Here is a 13,744-nt window from a genome sequence, read left to right on the forward strand (position 1 = left end):
CCGAACCCAGGGCCTTGCGCTCGCTAGGCAAGCGCTCTACCGCTGAGCTAAATCCCCAACCCCGTGTTGGTTCCCTCTCAAGAAATGGTAAGTAAAAAAAAAAAAAAAAAAAAAAAAAGAAATGGTAAGTATTCCTTGACTTTGTACTTCTGGAACATTGATATTGTCCAGAAGAAAACAGGAACATGTAACAGTCAGAAAGATCAGGGTGACCTTTGCTTGAGGGTGAAGGTTCTAGACTTTTAAACCTTGTGATTTACTTCCTATAAAATAGGTCTAATGCTTTCAAAGAACTGTTTACAGGCCTGGGGGTGACGTCACAGCTCATGTAATCACATGATTAGCCTTTTATAGATAACCTACTCAGCAGAGAAAGCGGGGCTGTCATAGTTTGATATTCTGTCCTCTTGGAATCTTCCTTGACAAAGTTCACAGCTTCGTTTTTTCCCCATTCTGCCATAAATACACCCCAGGGGCGTGAACTTCCTGTATATGCTGTGGTTCTCAGGGAAGCAGAGCAAATAGGAAATTAAGCCTTCTTGTGTATTGTGATAAAGTATTTCAGTGTCACTGTTCTTTTACTAGATAGGAAAATGCTGTTTCCAAGTGTTTTTGTCTGTGTTGCTCCTGCCGAGGACCTGAACTCTCAAGACAGTCTCAACCAGCGTCATTTCTGAGGCACTGCCCTTGGGGACAGAGGGTTTGGAAAACATTTGCTGGCACCCAAATCAGATTGCATCAGTTCCAGCATGAAGTCTGGGCCCCAGATGAAGAACAAGCTTTCAGGAATAGAAAAGAGTTTCCAATTCTGAGTTAAATATTGTGACTCTCACTTGCCCATGATACTGTTATATTTTGGCTTTCATGCATATTCTCTGTAAATGCATGGTTTAAATATTCCTTTTTAAAAAAGGTTTAGGAGACTCAGTAGTTAAGAGTACTTCCTGTTCTTTCAGAGGACCTGAGTTCAGTTCCCAGCACCCACAACCACCAGTAACATCAACTCCACAGATCCAATTGCTTTCTCCAGGCCCCTGTGAAGACCAGGCACACACTTAAGTACATGCAGGTAACACATACACACACACACACACACACACACACACACACACACATACACACACACACCTCGCTTTAAAATATCAAGAATAGTTAGAAGTTAGAATTTTCTGTAAGAGGACTGGAGAGATGGCTTGCTCCCCAATCATGAGGAGTTTTTTTTGTTTTTCTCCTTTTCTTTTTTTCGGAGCTGGGGACCGAACTCAGGGCCTTGCGCTTGCTAGGCCAGCGCTCTACCACTGAGCTAAATCCCCAACCCCTCATGAGGAGTTTGGATCCTGGTGGGACTGTGGACCCATGAAGCAGAGGGAAAGGAAGTTGGAAGGGAGATAGACAGAAGCAGGGGACCAAACGGCTACCCCAAAAGAGGCACAGAGGCACCCTAAGTTCAGTAGAATAGGAGTATCATCAAAAAGACAATACTTGAACCCATAGAAAAACACCTGAGCATCAGTGGTTTTCAGCTCTGGGGGCCCCGCAAGTCCGAGAGGTCTGTTAAACTTGCCAATAAGTTTTTGTTCCCTGTCTTTTAAATCCTGAACTAACAGAGACAAAGAATCCATGGACTACCTGGTGTCATTAATACCCATTCAACAAGCCTGGCATTTGGCTCTGAGAAATCTGACCTCCATGCACACAACGGTTCACGCTCGCACATGCATGTGCTCCTCCACTCATGCAGACAGATCGCTTTTAAACTGTGTCTTCTAAAAGAACTTTAGGCTTCCGAAGTGGAAGCTAAGGTGGAGTTGTGGATCAGTAGAAAGGAAAATTGCCTGCAATTTTACCACCTCTAATCAAACTACCATAAGATTTTTAAAGGCTTATGTGAGTGTTTTGTTTCGCATGTATGTCTGTGTACCACTTGTGTGCCTGGGTTCAGGAGGAGGTGTGGGATGCCCTGGAACTGGAGTTATAGATGGTTATAAACCGTGTGAGTACAGAGAAACCACACCCAGTCCTTTGATAAACATTTTAAAAGGATTTTATTTGTAATCATGTGTATAAATGTTAGGTCTCAAACCAGGGACAAATGGCCAACCGAGATGCTTATTTAACATACCAAAGCAGACGTGGCCATCAGGTTCTCCCAGCATCCCTCAGTCCCTACTTGTTACCGGGTATGGCTAGCATATCCCACTCCTCTAAACTTCTCCCATCCAGGAGCCGGGCTACCCTCCCCACAGCTGCGTTCCCTATATAATCCAGGCATTTCGATTACCCTGCCTTCTCTGCTCTCCCCTTTACCCTCCTGATTCTCCCCTCTTTCCTTCCCCCTCTCCTCAGGTGGTCTGGCTCAGGGTCTCGTTCACTCTGGACTCTCCCAGAAGTCTCTGCCTCTGGCTATGCTCTCCCTCATATTGCCAATAAATCAGCTTCTCCACTGTTCCTTGGAGCAGTCATATCCTCCTTTTTCTTCCTTCTTTCCTTCCTTCCTTCCTTCCTTCCTTCCTTCCTTCCTTTTTCTTTTTTAAATACATACATGTATGTGGGGCTGGGCATGTGCATGCAGTGCTCAAGGAGGTCAGAAGAGTATCAGAACCCCGGCACTGGAGAAACAGGCAGTTGTGAGTTGCCCAGCATGGGTTCCAGGCCCTCTATGGGCCATCTTTAAACAGGTGTTTGTAGCTAAAAGTCAGAATACTCCTTATCGCGCTTTCTTTCCTGCTCCTGTTGTTTGATGAATATATTCAGGCTGCCACATGAAATACTGATTGGCGTAACTGGCTGGTGACCATCAGGAGATGGGGATGGAGTGGAAAGACGCGCGGTGGGTCCATAATCAAATGAGTCCTAAGGAAACTTAATTAGCCTTTCCCTCTGCTCCTAAGAAATGCTTCCGCAAGGACAGGAAAAGTCTTAATTAATCTCGTGCTTTAAACTGCTGATCCAGACTGTTCTTGCCGCCTTCAATGAAGTCAGCTAATCAAATACCATGCAGAAACCCGTGGAGTAACAAGCTGAGTTTGTGCCAGTCCATCCAGGATGGCAAGTCTGATGTTTCTCGGGTGGTTTAATTCTAATTTACAACATCACAGTAAGATTCCCCCCCACCACCCCTATCTTTTCTCTTCTTTAGGGAAATTGCTCCGGGATGTGAGTCATCACCAGAGGACTTTGTTCCTTTGGGGTGTGGCAGCAGATTCATTATATAACTATGTGGTAAGACATCGGGAGTCCAGCTTTTTGGGGACTTGTAGGGGTAGGGGAGGCATTACTGTAGATAGCATTGCTGGTATTTAGTAGATTTATCTAAGGGAGACCCTTATTAATCGACTCTATGAGTTCACTCAGCCAACATTTGTTGAAGACCTACTGTGTGCTGAGTAGCATAGTAGGTGTTTGTAGTGTATCAACAAGCAAAATGACAACCATTCCTGACCTTATTGATCTGATGTTCTCTCTGTACATGTTAGAGTCCGTAGCAAAGTCCCACAGATTAGGTGGCTTAAACAGAAACTTTTCTTGTTGTGGAGCAGTGATTCTCAACCTTCCTGCTGTTGCGACCCTTTAATACAGTTCCTCATGCTGTGGTGACCCTCCCCCAACCATAAGTTATTTTTGTTGCTGCTTCAGAACTGTGATTTTGCTACTGTTACGAATTGTAAAGTAAATATCTAATAGGTGACCCCTGTGAAAGGGTCATTTGACCCCCCAAAAGGTTGAGATTCGCTACTGTAGCAGCTGGAAGCCAAAGATAATTGTGTTTGCGGGTTTAATTTTTTTCTCTAAGGACTCTTAGAGAATGTTCTGTCCCAAGTCTGTCTCTCTCTGACTTGTAAATAACTCTCACTTCTCTGCATCTTCACATTGTATTTCCTGTTTGCTTGTGTCCAGATTTCCCTTTTCTTAGAACACAATCATGTTGGATCAGGGGGTACTCTGAGGACCTAAGTTCAACTTAATTACCTCACAGATCTTGTTTTCAAATCCAGGCCTGTGTTGAGGTACCAACATCCCAGGCTTTAGCATCTGTATTTGGGGCCTTTGTATTTAACTCATGACAACCTACAAGATCACAAGTGCCTTCTCTGTTGTGACAACTGTGTCACTGTAAAACATGTGCATGCATGTGTGCATGTGTGTGTGTGTATTTGCGTGTTGTGTGTGTATGTGTGTGAGTGTATGTATTTGTGTGTTTTGTGTGTGTGTATTGTGTATTTGTGTGTTGTGCCTGTATGTGTGTGTATTTGTGTGATGTGTGTATGTATTTGTGTGTTGTGCCTCTGTGTGTGTGCATTTGTGTGTTGTATGTGTGTGTATTTGTGTGTTGTGAGTGTATGTGTGTACGTGTGTGTTGTGTGTGTGTATGTGTGTATTTGTGTGTTGTGTGTATGTGTGTGTATTTGTGTGTTGTGTGTGTATGTGTGTGAGTGTGTATTTGTGTGTTGTGCCTGTGTGTCTATTTGTGTGTTGTATGTGTGTGTGTGTATTTGTGTGTTGTATGTGTGTGCGTGTATTTGTGTGTTGTGAGTGTATATGTGTGGGGGGTAGTTATTTTACTATTTTATGGTGACAAGAAAAACAACTAAACGCAAAGCCCTGGTACAGAGAGCTGGGCCATTGCTATGTCTGACCTGACCATATGGTCCGCAGGCCTTTGGAATTGGTTTGCAGGAGGGATGCAGGATGCTGTGTGCAGAGCTTAATGGGTCATTTGGGAGGGAGCATGGGAGTCTGCAATGCGGATTGTAGTAAATACAGCAAAGGCCGAGCTCCTGAGATTATAGACCAGAACAAGGGCGCACTCAGGAATTAGATCAGAGGCCATTTAAGGCATGTTCTGGCAGAACGTGATTTTGTTCTGTTCTGCTCTTGACCTAAAAAATCTGCTACCCTGCGTTTTCAGATAACAGACAAATAAAGCAATTCGTTTGGTGGAGAAAATTTCAAGATGGCAGTGTGATTCTTCCCACTGCCTCTACTCAGCACTGGGGTAAGGAGAAAAGAGAAAGGACAGAGCAGGAAACTGTTTGCGCGGAAGGAGAATGGCCTATCTGAAGAGTACACAAGAGCCAGGCATGTGTGCCTCAGTCCCAGTGCTTGGGAGCAGAGGGAAGGGGGTGAGGAGTTCAAAGCCATCCTTAGGCACACAGTGTCCCCCACCGCTCTCAGGTACACAAAGCCCTGTCTCGAAAATAAGAAAAAGCCAAAATAAAGATATGGACAAGGCAAGTTCAGGGAAGCCCGTGCCCTTGAGAGAAGATTGCACTCCATGAATCGAGGACTGGACAGCCCCATTTCTCCTTGGACTTCCTGTTCCCTACCTGCTGACCTGTCCTGCCTCCACAGACTACCCTGGTGCAGGCGCCATGTTTTCCCTGTTGTGAGTGCTATGTCTCCTGCAAACCAATATAAATCTCCCATCCCTTAAGGGGTTCCTGTCAAGTCACCATGACCAAATTAATAATAATAATAATAATAATAATAATAATAACAATGCAAAAAGGAAACAGAAGGCATGAGCTGTGAGAAGGAAGAAAACAAAATCATAGAAAATCTCAAAGAAGGGCTGGAGAGATGGCTCAGAGGTTAGGAGCACTGACTGCTCTTCCAGAGGTCCTGAGTTCAAATCCCAGCAACCACATGGTGGCTCACAACCATCTGTAATGAGATCTGATGCCCTCTCCTGGTGTGTCTGAAGACAGCTACAGTGTACTTATAAATAAATAAATCTTAAAAAAAAAACTTTAAAAAAAAAAAGAAAGAAAATCTCAAAGAACTGACATAAGACCTTTTAGAAAACTAATTGTGGCAAAATGGCAGAAATAGGCTCATATAAAAGAAAGAGTCAGTGGCTGCCTCAAGGATTATCAGTAAACAAGTGGAATTTGAAGTTCAGAGCAAGCAAAACTCAATTTTCATTAGCCCTGACTGCTGGAGACACTCATGTGTTATTTCCTAAGTTGTTTTTGTCCCCGTTGGATATGCAGTCTTACCGTGTGCGCGGCCCTGCCATCTACCCTAAGGTCGGCACCACCAAGGTCGGCGTCACCAAGGTCGGCACCACCAAGGGTGCACACATACTCAGCACATTTCCTCTTTCTCAGGACCACAGCCGTGCGCACCTGTTCCCGTCGGTCTGTACTCAGGAAACCGTCAATGCCAGGAATGCCTGCCCACTGCTCTGGGTGAGAGGGAACACGAACTCTCTCCTTTCAGTATTGGCTGTAGTTTTAAAGCTTTATATTGAAATCATTTTTAAGTTTACTAAAGAGTCTTAACAGACGGGACAGAAAGTCCCCATATGCTTTCTGCTGAGCTGTCTCTCGGCTTAACACTGTGCATAACCGTGGCGTGCTTATTGAAACTAAGCAACGATCATAAGTGCAGCCAATAACCAAACCAGAGTTCGTTTGGATGTCACCAGTTTCCCACTGATGTTTTCTATGTGTTTTAGAGACACTGCGTCTGGGTGAATTGACTCCTTTGTCTCTATCTATGACGTGTTGGGTCTTTCCTTTTCTTGACCTTAGACACTTGGAGGAGTACAGGTCAGCTTGGAGGATCTCTTTGTAAGATTGTGTGGTGTATGACATTTCAGATCTTGACTTTTCCCACAGTATTTTGAGTTATTTCCCTTGAGGATGGCTTCTGAAATGTTACTATTTCCTCTCTATGTACTGGTAGGGTTGTGGGATTTAAAACATCCATTTACAGCCGGGCGGTGGTGGCATGTGCTTTTAATCGCAGCACTCCAGAGGCAGAGGCAGGTGGGTCTCTGTGAATTTGAGGCCAGCCTGGTCTATGTATCAAGATCCAGGACAGCCAGGGCTACACAAAGAAACCCTATCTTGAAAAACCAAAGTAAAAAGGTAAGTAATAAAAATGAATAAATAGGGGTTAGGGATTTAGCTCAGTGGTAGAGCGCTTGCCTAGCAAGTGCAAGGCCCTGGGTTCGGTCCCCAGCTCCAAAAAAAAGAAAAAAAATGAATAAATAAAATAAACCCATTTGCCATGCTTTAATGGGGTTTCAGAGGTAGTAAAATCGTGGTGTTATATTTAATCTGCCATCTTTATCAGGGAGATAAAAATTCCAAGAAACATTTTTGACTGCACTAATTGCTGTTATTCTGTGGCTAGTCTTGTCATAATTCTGCCACGGGTATAATCCACAAATGTCAATAGCTTTTGTTTTGTGCCATTTTGTGCTGTAATCTGTAAGGCCTGTGATGAGGGTTGCAGTCCAGGCCACAGCCTGTAGAGATTCATCCATTCCCTCAGCCCACAGAATGCTGTCCGTGTTCCTACATAAATCCCACAGTACAGCCCCACCCAGCCCTTCCAGTTTCTCTCTCATCTCTCCACCGCACTTCCTGCTTACAGCGAACTAATGGATCCTGCCAGAACCACATATAGGCCTTTGCTTCTATAGTTCTGTTTTCTAAACGGACTTCTATTGTGTAAGTTCTCATCAGAACTGTTGGAATTGGGAAAAGAGTTTTTGTTAGAATAATGTAGACAAGAAGTAGTGAAGAAGTCATTTAACCCTGTCCCTTTGTGTGTGTGGACAGGACACATTTTCTTACCTTAATACAGGTCCAAATGTTCCTGCCTAGCAAACTGTGCTGTTTTGCATACAATCGCATCCGAACAGGTAACGGCCAGTCGTGTCCTGACACGTTATCAAAAGGACGTGTGGAATATTTTCCAGGTTAAGGAGCCCCAGAATGTCAATTCAGACTCCTGTTGTCTCAAGACAATAGAAACCCTGTTTAAAAGCACGAATCTGACTTCCTGAGAACAAGAAACATATGACCACTGCTTCTGGGACGTGCCCAGGACAGGAGAAGACTCTGCATGGGTGTTGCAAGTCACTGCCTATCCAGCAGTGCCCAGAGGGTCAGTGGTTAAAAAGGTTGCATGACTTCTTTGAGCAAGACTCAACAGGAAAATTACCAAACAAACATCTAAAGTCTGGGATCACAACTATGCCTACTTCTTCTGACAGAACCCTTTATTCTTGTTTGAGACGTCCATAGCTGACTCCATTGTACCCCGGAAGAAACAGAATGATTTAGATGGAATCCTAAACAAATGCCTTCACTCCCCATTTTGAGCAGTAGCTGTTCAGGCTGGACATTCAATTGCCAAGGCTGGACAGGTACAGCTGTCTGCCATCAAACGGAAGTTATGCGTAAGCCAGACTCCAGTGAGTGCAGAAGACACAAGTTCTTACATGAACGCACATGTGGTTCTGGCACCCACTGCATCTACGATCGCTGCCTGTGGTCCCCTCCTCACCCTTCCACTTGACAGCAACGTCATGGGGCGTCCCATATAACACGTCAAACAAGAATAATAGAAACTTGGACTTCATTCAAAGAAAGATCTCTATCTTATGATGTACAAGTATATTCATGCACGGGTGCCAATGAAGGGGAATAGTCACGAGACATCCTTCCAGACATTAGGACTTTGAGCAGTGTATCTCACTGTTCGCTATGGCCCAGAAGAGGTGGCCACCGGTCTGCGCTTCCTATAGAAAGCAGATCTTTAATCATTGGTCAGAAACCCAGAAAGAACATCTCCGAGAGACTGATAACAAGGAAGTTTGACAATGAGATACATGAATGGATCTTTCAGAAATGAGCACAAGGGAAAGGAATTAGCATGGACGGCCACGAATAGATTCTGTGGCGGAGGCCTTGTGAGGGAGACGGAAGTGATGACCTGTCCTGTGGCCGTCAGCATTCATCTTTCTTCACCCTACTTTTAATTGGCCTGTGCACAAAGCGTCCTCGATGTCAGGGATAGAGACACAAATTAAACATGGGTTCCCCGTGTTGAGCTAATCTGTCTGTTGGCTGAATTGCCTTGAGCAGAATCGGGACTTTGAGTTCCCGATATGTAGTACCATTTATCAAGGCAACTAGCCAATCATCTGTGGGTAGACTGAGTATCCTCCCCACTATGGAATAATTTTTTCTTTAATTACAATAGACCAACAGTTGTGTGTGAATGGATTCACTTTTCCAGGTAAACTGTTTCTGCAAGTACAGCCACACAATCCCTGTCCATTAGGACATTCTATTTAATACAGTCCATGACTGTGGAACACAACGAAAGGGTGTAACTAAGATTCATGGGCTATGGGAACACGGGGTGCACCTATCGTTTGAAACCAACACAACTGTACAACTACACAGACTACCGAAAACTCAGCACTGGCAAAGAAACAATGTGTTGTAAGGTTGAGGTTCTTCTTCAAAGTGTGTGTGTGTGTGTGTGTGTGTGTGTGTGTGTGTGTGTGTGTGATGGAAATATCAGTCAATATGTGGTGCTTCCCTACCATAAGTCCTCTGTTAAGTGGTTGAAGAGAAGGTAACTTTCGTCATTCATATTTTCTCTCCCCTCCCCCTTCCAGAATCTCACTGAATTGTACTTTGTGGGAAGAGAGATCCTGTTTAGTTGAAAGGGGAAAAAAAAAGGTTGCAGCTTGAGAGAGAGAGAAGAAAAACCAGGGGATAGCTCTGAGTGACTCCACGGACGATGGAGTTGGGGTGGGGGTAGGGGTTACATAACGGGATTTAGCCCCTCAGTAATGGCGGACTGGACTCCATCGTTTGCTGGATGCTAGCTCAGGAGAAAGAGAACGTAAAATAATCAGGGAAAGAAAGCTATGTGTAAATTTAACAGGGAGGGAAAGACCTCTACAATAAAGACTTTAAAATACTGAAGAAGGAATCGGAAGAAGACAGGAGAGGAAAGACCTCGCGTGGGCCTGGGGTTGCATTTAGTACTATGAAAATGGCTGGGCTGGAGAGATGGCTCAGGGGTTAAGAACACTGACTGCTCTTCCAGAGATCCTGAGTTCAATTCCCAGCAACCACGTGGTGACTCACAACCATCTGTAATGGGATCTGATGCCCTCTTCTGGTGTTCTTATATATAATAAATAAATAAATCTTAAAAAAGAAAAAGAAAGAAAAGAAAATGGAAATGGGGCTGAATGTGTTCCAGGGTGACAGGGGCTCATTCCTATGCCCTGAAGTTTTCTAATGACTAGGACCCAATAAAAGGATATTCAGAGGGATGAGGAAATGTTATTTCTTTTTTTTTTTTCTTCTTTTTTCTTTTTTTCGGAGCTGGGGACCAAACCCAGGGCCTTGCGCTTGCTAGACAAGCGCTCTACCACTGAGCTAAATCCCCAGCCCTGAAATGTTATTTCTTAATGTTGCATGGCACCTCCATTCAGATCCATCCCACAGCATGTCACGTCTAGCATTCATACTCTAAAGTGAGACAGAAGAGAGCTGCCCTGATCAACTGACTCCCTTAGCAGAATATGAGGGTAGCCTAGACACGGTTTCTGCTAGTCAGATAGCGCAGGCGCACTGCTGACTTCAGTTGATAACAAGTTGGAAGAATTGCAAGGAAGGCAAATGTGAAGGATAGAGGAGGAAGAATTTGATCAGTTTTACTGGAACACAGAAGAGGAGGGGAGATATGTAGGAGCGAAGAATCACCACACAGGAGACATTATAGAATTCCAGTTACTGCCAAGGCAACAGCCATAGGCTCCCCTAGAAGCAGCTTCATTTTTACATAGTCGGTTACTTTCTATGGAGTGCCATCTAGCGTTCATGTTCATGTACTTCTTGGCCCAGTTAGGATTAAAAGAAGGCAGAAAGCCCTTCTCAGAGTGCCCCCTGAAGGCCCTGTTGTTCCCTGTTGTTCCGGTTAAAAGCCCTGACTGCTCTTCCAGAGGTCCTGAGTTCAAATCCCAGCAACCACATGGTGGCTCACAACCATCTGTAATGAGATCTGATGCCCTCTTCTGGTGTCTGAAGACAGTGACAGTGAACTCATATGCATAAAAAAATAATTCTTAAAAAAACAAAAACAAAAAAAAAACCTCAATAACCCAATTAGAAAACTCAGACAAGAAATTAGAAAGTCCAACCAGTAGAATGGATCAAGAGTCAGAACTTGATAGAAGAATTGGAGTGCTCAATCAGTGCTAACTAAAAGTCTTCTGAGAGCATGATAATTCTTATTACCTTATCTCTTAGGTAATAATCAGGACAGAAAGGGTTTTTGTTTTTTAATTACAAAAGCAATGTCATACTGAAGCACAAAAGATACCAAATAACAATCCTGAGCGAAAGGAAAAATACTGAACAGATTACCATTCTAGATTCAGAGCTACGTTACAGAGCTACAGTAATAAAACCAGCATGGTACTGGCAGAATGGACACATGGGTCAGTGGAACAACGTTAAAGACCCAGCATGAGTGCTCATGTTTACAGCCACCTCATACTGGACAAATTGCCCAAAAAATACACACTGAAGGGAAGATAGCATCTCCAACAAAGGGTGCTGGGAGAACAGATGCACATATGTAAAACAATGAAATTAGATCCATGCCTCTCGTCCTACACAAAAACCAACCCCAAGTAAATCAAAGACCTCAAGGTGAAACCCAAAACGTCAAAAATGGATAGAAGAAAACACAGGCCATACCCTACATGTTACAGGCACAGGAAAGGACTTTCTGAATAGGAGGACTCCGCTTGCTTAGGAATTAAGACCGAAAGTGACAACCTCACTACAATAAAGAGCTTCTGCGCAGGAAGAAACGATCGAATGAACAGGAAGCCAAGAGTTGGGGAGAGATTTTAGCAGCTATACCTCTGATAGACTGTCCAGAATGCACAAAGAACTCAAACGAAGAGTCTAGAAAACAAGTAGCCCAAGTTGATGGAGGGGCTGTGTAAGTGAAGAGTGAACTCTCAAAGGGAGAAATGAAAAAAATGGCTAAGGGACATCTTTTCCACATGTCTAGCAATTAGGGGAGTGCAAGTTAAAACTACTTTGAGGATTCACACTGTCCCAGTCAGAATGCTGAAGATGAAGAAAACAAAGGAAATAACACAACTTAGAAATTGGGTACAGAGCCGGGTGGCGGTGATGCACGCCAGGAATCCCAGCATGAGCAGGTGTGTTTCTTGTACCTTCTCTTGGATGCGTTTCATTCTGTTTGCTTTGTCAAATCCCGACGTGTTCGTTCTCGTTTTATCTTATCCCTTATCATTATCTCACTTAAAATTAGTTTACTTTAGATTTGTGTGTGCGTGCCCGAGCATGCGAAAGAACCTGCAGAAGCTAAAAGAGGGCACTGGACTCCCTAGAACTGGAGTTTCAGGGCACCGTGAGCTGCTGCTGTGTGATCGAGTTGAACCTGGGTCTTTTGCAAGATGGGTTAAGTGCTCCTGATTGCTGAGCCATCTCTGCAGTCAGATTGCTGACCTCTGTAGTGGTGGCAATTAGATAAGCTAGGACAGGGCTAGCTGGGTGGATGATGACAGTAACAGGCCTGTGAACACCCTAGATGCACAGGGAGTGGAGGGTGGGGGTCACGGGACTCTCATGTGTCATAGGTGGTACTAGAGTATACAGGAGGTGTGAGGTTGACTGGATGGGGCACCTCACTGATTCTGTTTCTGTCAGGTCATCTCCTCACGTTGAAGTGTGATTTCTCCAGTCATGCAGATGCATTTCAGTCACCCATGCTCCTTTCACTTCATCCATATTCCTACAACCACTCAATAAATAAACTTATTGGTTTGCTAAAAAAAAAAAAAAGGAAAGAAGGTAAACTATCAATAAATTTTGTAGGGGATGAGAGGGCGAGATTGCAGACGGTGCAGCAAAGGCGCCAGCACTCCCCTGCCGAGACAACGGCTAAGTCTGTTCACTCTGCTTCATTCAAAATAGGTGGGGGACAGAATCAGCCTGAGCGTCCGAACTCACACCTACCCACACGTCAACACACCGCCCTCGCGCATGCGCGCACTCGCACACACACACACACACACATACACACACCATACACATACATACACGATAAATGAATAGATAAAACATGCTTTAATTTCTCTCTCTGTTTTCATGCCGCTGTTTTCCCTGTTTTGAGGTTAAACTCTGGTCCTTCTTTTCAGTTTCATCCAGATGGCCACAATCCAGAATTGCAACGCATCTTTTGGAGGGACGTATTTGAGCTTGTAACAGCGAGCGAGTCCACGTTATAAAGGACACATGACATTAGCACAACTTATGGCTGCTGATGTCAGTTTTAACTGCCATAGTTTTATTTGCTCCATTGTAAAGTTACTTTTTCTTCCAACTTCTCTGTACTGTTAGCTTTGGAAGGACATCTCTTTGTGCAAATGCAGTTAATGAGTGGAAAGCTTTCTTCTCTGCCTCCTTTTAAACTGAGTGTCTACATGATTTGTTTGGAGTTACTTTTGCAGTTACTTACTTTCCCAGAATCCACATGGATAGTTATGTTACAGCTGGAGTTAGAATACACTTGCATTTTCTTGTTATTCAAATTGTTCCATTGGAAGCTCTGTCTTTTGGCTTCTGTTTCAGAAACGATTTTATCAACTAGAGTCCGTTCTTTATGTACAGTTCTCTTTTGTTTTTAAACTTACAATCTTTTCCTTCCTAGAGATCCTTCTTTGAATTCCCCTGTCACCTCTGGAACACATTTAGCCCTGTTGCCATTTTCTTTTCTTTCTTTTTCTTTTTTTAAAGATTTGTTTATTTATTATATATAAGTACACTGTAGCTGTCTTCAGACGCACCAGAAGAGGGCATCGGATCCCATTACAGATGGTTGTGAGCCATAATGTGGTTGCTGGGAATTGAACTCAGGACCTCTGGAAGAATAGTCA

The sequence above is a fragment of the Rattus norvegicus genome, chromosome 3 (assembly GCF_021556685.1).
Source record: "Rattus norvegicus strain SHRSP/BbbUtx chromosome 3, alternate assembly SHRSP_T2T, whole genome shotgun sequence".
Classification (NCBI taxonomy): Eukaryota; Metazoa; Chordata; class Mammalia; order Rodentia; family Muridae; genus Rattus; species Rattus norvegicus.